This window comes from Lactuca sativa, chromosome 3, assembly GCF_002870075.4.
Source record: "Lactuca sativa cultivar Salinas chromosome 3, Lsat_Salinas_v11, whole genome shotgun sequence".
Taxonomy (NCBI): Eukaryota; Viridiplantae; Streptophyta; class Magnoliopsida; order Asterales; family Asteraceae; genus Lactuca; species Lactuca sativa.
Window position 1 is genome coordinate 148,228,197 of NC_056625.2, and position 9,146 is coordinate 148,237,342.

General features: G+C 32.0%; 1 non-coding gene across 1 annotated transcript; it reads right to left on the reverse strand.

Moving 5' to 3' along the window:
• Positions 1-1,420: 1,420 nt before the first annotated feature.
• On the reverse strand, positions 1,421-1,869 carry LOC111888493 (uncharacterized). The gene is made up of 3 exons (XR_008231246.1): positions 1,804-1,869; positions 1,627-1,694; positions 1,421-1,530 (listed from the first exon to the last, which is right to left on the reverse strand). It is a non-coding gene; the product is annotated as an uncharacterized LOC111888493 (transcript).
• Positions 1,870-9,146: the final 7,277 nt, after the last annotated feature.

A 9,146-nucleotide genomic window follows, 5' to 3' on the forward strand; every position in this document is an offset into this window, starting at 1 on the left:
AGACAATCCATAGTAACATTAGAGTTTCCCTGCACCAGTCAAAAGTATCCCCTATAAAGATCAGGTAGAAACTCTATTCTCACGTTCAAGAGGTGAAAAAACTCTTCAAGTTCAGATAAGCATCACAAAAATCTGCTTAACTATTTAATTCCCAGCTAAGGGCTAAATACCCCATTAAGAGACCAAAATAATCGGAACCACTGGTACAGTTAAGGATTGCCCTCACAATAAAAGAAACACAAAAACAGGTGGTGCTATGCGCACAGTTACTAAGGAGAAATAAAAATAAATTAATAATATTCTAAAGCACAATCGACATTATGCAAATTATAAGTGAAGGCAACAATGTGACATTCAAAAGTATGCTTTCCCATTTATGCTAACACCTTAAATAAACAAACACAGAGGCCTAAGATCATGAAGTTTCAAGGAAGATGCATACCACATGGTAATATGTTTTTCCGCCAAAACCACGTTCTTTGTAAACTATGATCATGAGCCAGTCATTTACTAGTTCTCTATCTTGGATGTCCATATCCTGACAAAGTAAAATAAGATCTCAGTTAAAATGATGAATACAATAATTATGCAACCAGAACCATAGATAAAATTCAGTTTGACAATTGTAAGAATCACCTGTTTTGTTTTGAGAACAAGGGCTTTCTAAAGATTGCTACTAAAGCGGGGGATAAAAGATAAAAGAACCTGACTGCATATAATCAAAAACCAACAATTCAAGAATTATTTGATATGCCTACAGTAGTTAATTAATATGTGTTAGCAATAATTTAATCGGTCAGAGCAAGATATAAATATGCTTTCTGGATGTTGACTCTTTGGTCTCCCATTAGCTCAAGAACTTCTTCTCACAGAATCTATATCACTTGAAATGAAACTAGCATAAGGTTTCAACGTCACAATTATTGGTTAGCAATGAAAAAAACTTCACCGCAAGAAATGTCTCATACCAATTGCGTTCATAGAAAAATTGAAAAAAACTATGGATTAGTGGATGTAGTCATATGTTTCTCTAATTATTTAAGTGCTTGTACCAGATGTATTCCTTGAAAGCTAGAGAAACAATTTTTTATCGAACAGAGGAAACATTGATTCGAAATCTAAACTCCATTGCAACTAATTTTAAAAAGAAAATAAATTAAAGAAAACTTCACAAGTTGAATAGACTCGAATCAAATTTCCAAATCCCAAATTCGGAAATAACTTCAACATCAAAAACAGGGATGAGGTGATTAACTGCTCCAGCTCGTTAATCACCTCTTCCTGTGGTCTATGAATCAAATCAATCAACCTCCATATCTACACACATCATCATTCAAACAAAACAAACATTTCAACTAATCAATATAAATAACATTTTAATAAAAACTAAAATAATAATAAATAAGTGATATATATATATATATACATACCTGTAGAGTTCCACCGCCACCTGTGCTTTCACCATCATCCGACACACTGACAATTGTCCATGGATCATGCGAGTTCCAGTGGAAATCAACCACCTTATCCCTTCAATCATAGCACAATATAATCTTGTTTCAATTTTTATCTATTTTTTTATATCTGTAAAAAGGAAAACCATTAATTAAAATTAAATATATATACCTATGTCCAGAGTGTCTGAACAATAAGCCAGGTGCAAACTTTGAGGCTGGACCAGAACGTTCACCAACCTGTAGACAAACAAACAAACCTTTTATTAAAAAAAAACAATTTGTTGCAAGAAAAGAATAGGGGAAAATGGAATAAAAGTAAAAGTGGTTTTTGGTTGAGTTGACACACCTTATTGTGATCCCAGATGTTCAAGACACCATCTTCTGTTGAGCTTCCAAAGATGGATGATTTGTCAGGAGACCACTAAAACATACAAAGTAATTGGAATTTAGAAATAGTGAACAATTGTTCTAGAAAGGGAGTCCATAATTCCCTGGAATTCATTAGGCACATCTACTTCAACCCATGTTTCTTGATCAAGCATTGCTTTCAGTTTTGTCATCTATAACAACAATAATAATATTATTAATCAAAAAATTGTTGTTTACCTTCTCTGTTGCAATTACAAATTATTGTGACACGTTATATATTTGTAAAAAGTCTTGAAGCCTTAGTCTTGGATCCAAAAGAGCACGAACACCAAGAAGTTTTGCCCATCTTCCATGAGCTGCATCACAAGCTGCAAACACTGCTTCTATGTTTTCTCTCAATACATCAGCTCTGTTAAATGACACAGTTGCCCCTGTTAGAAAATTTCTAACAAATAAGCAACATATATATATATATATATATATATATATATATATATATATATATATATATATATATATATATATAATAGAACAGATCACCATTTTCAACCAAGCAAAGTTTGAAGAATAACAAACCTGTAGCTCATTGAATTCTAGATCATACTGAAAGCAGCCTTTTGTACATTAGCCCTTCCTTCCAAATGTTTCTGCTTCTTCATATCTAAAATTAATTATTATAAACTATTAATTAAATTCCATAAAAAAATATTGGGGATTCAATAATAAAATACTTCTCGAGAACTAGTATTGAACAAATTTTTAGGGATCAATGTATAAACAATTTATATATCAAATTACCGTGTAAAAAAATAAAAAATTTCTAAAATTCACAATGTCATGGATCCATTTAGAACAAGTTAAATTAACATACTTGAATAAACATACATTCTCATGGTTGAAAAAAAAACTAAGAAAATGTATTACCATTTCTCATGGTTGAAAATCGAAGAGTTACAAGCAAAAGATAAAATATAACATGGCCAATGGCCACACTAATTCATCATCAAGAATTATTCAAAACACAAAATCACTACAACTCCTTTTAGTGGTGTGCCTTAGCTGTAACTTTTCTTTGCGAAATTGCCTTTGACTGAAAAATCATTTGCACAAAAAATAGTTAATTTAAGATTTTTGGTTAATTGTTATACATACAAATGGGTATTTTGGTCTTTTAAATGATTGCAATGGAACTAAATTCCATCCATTGGTTAAACACAAACCAGATGTGCCCTAAATTTGACAAAATAAAAACATCTTTGGCCATCAACCATTAAATTAACATGAAAAAAATGTAACAATGGGTTAAAATTTCAAGAATATCTTACCATTGAGTGCAGCAACACCCACAATTGAATGCATATAGTTAAATCACACATGTAGTCATATAGTGGCACAGAGCACAAATTATTAAAAACATAAAAATACATGTGAATATTATCAAATGAAGCATTTCTGACTTCATAAAACATATGTAATAGGTGCTAAAGACTTAATGATATCTGGGGAATTTCATCGAACACTTGGTGTTCGTCTAAACACCATGGAAAGACAAAGGTAAATTGCAGAAATCAAACACATAAATCACAAAAATGCAGTATAGGAGTTGATAATTCATTGAAATATGAACAAAAACAAAAACAATAGAGATGCACAATGGATTAACATAATAAATCGAGAAGTAAAAAAACAGAAGAACATAAGTTGATTTAGGGATGGAAGTTACCACTATGAAGGCCTGAACATCTTTATTCTTCTCTCTCTCTCTCTCTCTCTCTCTCTCTCTCTCTCTCTCTTCTCGTTAAGCTGCTGGCGAGACTTGGCTGGCGACCCCTTTGGCAGAAGATATCGGGCGGTGTTTAGCGCCCCTAGCGACCCATGACGACCTTCCTAACGACGCCCACTCCTTTGAGCCTGATAATCATATCGAGAGTGCTAGATACAGATCCGCTTTCTATTCAAATATGCCCAATTTTTTGCAGGATACGGTCCAAATTTTTACATAAGAACCGCCAAATCATTCAAAACTAGAAAAAGATATGTGAAGGAATGAAAATTAAATTGATTAACTGGGTCTCTAACGCAGAAGTTTCAAAGGTGATGACGAGATGCAATCGGGAAGCTAATGGAGCAAAGTTACGGTTCTTCATCTGTGTGTTTTCGATTTATCTGTGGGGAATCTGAAACAAATGAGAATCAAGATTCACATTCCTAATATTGAGACTTGAGAGTATAATTAGGGTTTTTTCTAACAATTTCAACATCGAGTGGGAGATATGGTGGTTCTAGTGGGTAGAAGTAAGTGGGGGAAGAAGTAGGCGGCAGTAAGGAAGGAGCGTTCATAATTTGGGTAAGAGGGAAAGGAGAAAAAAAGGAAGGCGGGGTTTTTAATTTTTTCAGAATTTCATTTCCCCCTTTCCCCCACTATTAAAGGATGGAACGCGCGTTCCATTAAAAAATATAAAGCGACATCCTTAGACGACGCACATTTTATTATAGGTGCCCTCCGTGTTTTTTTTAGACACTAATTTAAGGGCGCGCAATAATGCGTGTCTTCTATCCTTAAATTTTTTGAAGAGATGACATTTTTCTAATGTCACTCTCCTTTGCGTAACATAGATCAATGAGCGTCGTATTTTGCGCGTCGTAAAAGGCCTTTTTTCTAGTAGTGTAATAAGGTGCAATGTGCAATTTCATGGGTTAGCATCAAATTCACATTTTCCTAAAGTAGCTAAGACTGAGAATTTATAATGATTTAGTTACTTCATGTTTCATTATACTTTTAATGAGGATTTAAATCTCCTGTCAAACTCGTTCGGGTAACGACCCTCCACTGGTCAAGGGTGCGGTGGGTAAGAGTGGATACCTAATGACTGTCATTTTATAGGTCGCTTCCTTAAACACCCCTTATAGACCGGCTTCGTGAATGAGGCCTACTAATGGTAAGACTGACTTTTAACTTATACATATAATATATTAAACTTATGATTTTATATAGTATAGGGGTGTATTTTAAACATTTAAAATACTAGGTGGTTTAATCTACTAATTAAACTAGACTTTTAATTTAATTAAACTCAAACCATATAATTATGGATTTGTTAATACTCTTTTAATTAATCTTTTAATTAATTTTCAACAAAGCCATAATTAACACTTTTTAGTATAAATTTAGGTTATGAAGCCAAAAGGTTTAGTATTTAATATTTCACAATTAAAACTTTTTTAATCAAATTTTAAATTCCGAAACTTGAGGGCAAGTTTTGAAACTCTTCAAAAAAAAAAAAAAAAACACTTGAGTTTTATAATTTATGTTACATAAATGAGACTTTCCAAGTTCCATAACTTGAGGACAAGTTATGAAACTCTTCAAGACCTTTGGACTCCAAAACTTAATGACAATATTTGTAACCTTTCAAGACTCTTGAATTCCATAAATTAAGGAGTTAATTTGTTTCATGAATAAGACTTTTTCTTATCCATAACTTATGGAGGTTTCATAAACTCTTTAGATTAAACTTTTAAACTAATAAAATAATCAAATAATTTTATCTTTAAGTAATTTGACCTAATTCAACTCTTATATCAAGATAACTTCAGATCAAAGAATTACAAAGAATTAGCTTATAATGTAAAGTAGTAATTATCTCAAGATTTGACAATTTATCTTTTAATTGGATGAGGTTAATCACTACCAAATAAAAAAACAGATTTTATGTTATAAAACAGTTCATGGTAATGATCCTAATCTAATCATGGCCAAAAAAAACCTCGAAAAATGTACCATCTAATGATCCAATTCGTCGAGCCAAGCTATGAACTCGTTGAGTTCATTGTCATGTGAGCCAACTCGTCGAGTCCACTCATGGGACTCGTCGAGTCCAGCAGTCAGACAACAATTTTTTTAGGTTTTTCAACTTTGAACAATTAATCAATGCATCTATATAACATAAAACTACTCATGGCTCTGATACCACTGTTGGGGTTTTAAGTACTATAACACTCCTATGGTGCACATACAACCTAAATATTTAGATCTAAGTTTTCTCTAATTATACATGCAATATTCATTTCCAAAGCATGAAGCCTAACTAGCATACAACAGTGATATTTAAAAACATAAAAAACTAGTTAGAAGATTACCTCCTTGTTGTAGCTTGCAGAACTTGGCCTTTCAAGAGCATAGAACCCCAAGTGTGATGCCTCAAACAAGTCACAAACACCATGAACAAGTGGAGGATAATGAAAGAGAAGTTGTGGAGCTCAAAATCGGCTAGGTAATAACCTTGGAGTATTAGTGACCAATTTTGCAAGCTTAGGGACCCTATTTATAGTTTGGAATCTTTAGGGTTTAAACTTGTAAACCTTAATTCACTTGGGCTTTTAATCCATTAACTCATTAGCCTTATGGACTAACTCTTCATGAACTCTCACAAAGATTTAGTCCAATCCTAATCAACATGGATCATTAGCCCAAACTATAAATATCACTTATTTACATAATCAGTCCCTACAAATTTAATTAGTCTCCTTTGATCACTAAACTAATTCCAAATTAATTCTTGATCAATACCAATTAAATAATATGATTTTTCAATTAATACATTATTCTTATAATATATTAATAAATCACAAATAACCTCTTTCTCAAATATCCATCCTATCAAATTGTCCTGATGAAGGCAAATCGAAATGGACCATGCTACTCTCGGGTCAAGTACATACCAATTATAGTTATAGGCTTAGACACCTAATCCAACAACATTAATAGCAGGGTCACAAATAGAAATTAGGATGAGGTGTGAAAATATATGTGCTTTCATAGATTCCAAGGTGGTGGCCAACTAGAAAAATGGGCCCTACAAAGTTTGGGGCAGAACTTGATGAAATACGCAACTAGGGTGAAAACACTAGCATAATATTTCAAAACATTTAAACTACAACGCGCGACCAAATCAAAGAACAAATGAGTAGACACGTTGAGCAATCTAGCATCATAAGAATTTTCACATCTCGCAAAACAAGTATTGGTCGAAACAGTATAGATAAAAGTAATAGATGAAAAGCCTCTAATATCGATAAATGACGCAATAGATAATTCGATGGCGATGTGGGGATTGTCTATGATAGTAAAGATGGACTTCAAGGACATGGTCAATGCGTAATTTGATTTCCATCACAATTAGGTATGAGTTCAAACCCATGCAGGGGAGAATTATTAATACGAGGTGATACTTTTGATGGGGAACAACATTATGTACGTTCACAAGAACTTGAAGGTACCAGTAGCTTAATGTTGTCAGATATTTATCACTCATGAGAACTCGAAGGTACCAATAACTTTATTTTGTCAAATATTTATCACTCATGATATATATATATATATATATATATATATATATATATATATATATATATATATATATAACAGGCAACTTTAGAGAGATACAATAAGATGAAGGGTGAAAGTCCTGAGAAGTTAGTTTCAGGTAGTGATGATTTCACTATATTCCTCTGGGAACCTTCTAAAGACAAGCATCCGAAAACTCGAATGGCAGGTCATCAACAGGTACTAGTTTTATGTTTCTTCATTTTGTTGCTAAAAATAGCAACATAATTTACTCTTTTTTTATCAATATAGGTAATGTAATCTTTTTTACTGATAACAAGAATATGTAACTTCTTATAGCAATAAGTAACTTTTAAAAGCCAAAACTTGCCGTTTTTCTTGTCGATGCTCTGAAGAGATACTTGAATGTGTCCATGGAGTTGATACTCCTTATTGTTAGATTAGTGTCTAAGTCCATAACAATTTTGGTATGTACTTGACCTGATTGTGAGCATGGTTCTTTTGGGTTGCCTTCACCATAGCAACTTGTAGGATGAACTAAGGAGAGAAAGGATTAATTATGATTTATTAATATATTATAAGAATAATATATTAAAGGAGAAATCATACTGTTTAATTAATATTAGTCCAGAATTAATTAAGAATTAATTTTGTGACTAAAAGAGATTAATTTAACTTAGGGGACTGGATTTGTAATTATAAGATAGTTGCAAGAAAGGGCTAAAGGAATCCATAGAGTGGAGTGGACGAAATTTGTGGGGAACCCCATAAGATTTCATCCATGGATCTAAGGAAAGGAGTCCATGGGCTGCTTAGAGCCTAAGCAGTTAGATTAACGTTTCCTAAGTTCAAAACCCTAATAGCCCACCTATTTAAAGGACCCCTATGGCCTTAAAAACGTGGCTAAGACTTCCTTTAGGGTTTCTAAACATTTTTGGCTGCCTCCTCTCTTCTCCTCTTAATCCTTGTTGCTCATGATGTTTGTGACTCCATTAGAGGTGCAACATTTGATGCACTAAGCTTTTTGAAGCCAATTACAAGAAGGATTAGATTGTTATTGCTATATAACAATCAAAGGTTAGATCTAACCCCTATTTTATGTTGATATGGTTAATTGTATGCTAGATCTAGGGTTTATAGTTTTGGATATTCAATTGCATGCTCATTAGACAAACTAGATCCAAAAGCTATTAGGGTTTGCGTGTACACCATAGGAATGATGTAGTGCTCAAAACCCATTAGTGGTATCAGAGACAAGGATGTTTTCTAATGTATTTAATGTAAAGGTTAACTTTTCGAAGCTGAGAAAAAAAAATCATTTTTAGGATTCTGACCAGGCTCACAACGTGAGCACAGCTGTTTGCTGGATTTCGAATTTTCTGCCTTATTTTGTTTAGGATAATTGCCATAAATTGTTTTTTCCAATTAAAATCAAATTTCTTTGTTATGGTAATTGTTATCCCAATCAAATAAATGGATAATTGTCAATTTTAGATAATTATTTGATTTATAAGATAAATATTAATTATTTGTGAATTTATTTGAATTATCTTCTAAGAAAATAAATTAGGTTAAATATTGGGATAAATATTATTTATATGATAATAAATTATTTTTTAAATTTAATCTAAAAGATATTTTAAAAGTTTCAAAACTTGCCCTCAAGTTTTGGAATTTAAAAGTTGATTAAAAAGTTTTATTTTGAAATGTTAAATTATAAAACCCTAGTATTTTGGAAAGTTTAAATTACACCCTTATGGTTTTATTAATTAATTAAGGTGTATAATTAAAAGAGATTTAATAAACCCATAAAGTTTTGGATTACATTTAATTAAATTAAAAGTAAAATTTATTAAATTAAACCACTTAGTATTTTAAAAGTGTAAAATACACCCTATACTGTATATAACATTAGAAGTCTAATATTATATAGGTAAAATGACACAAAAGCCCTTAAGTTTTCACAAAAATGT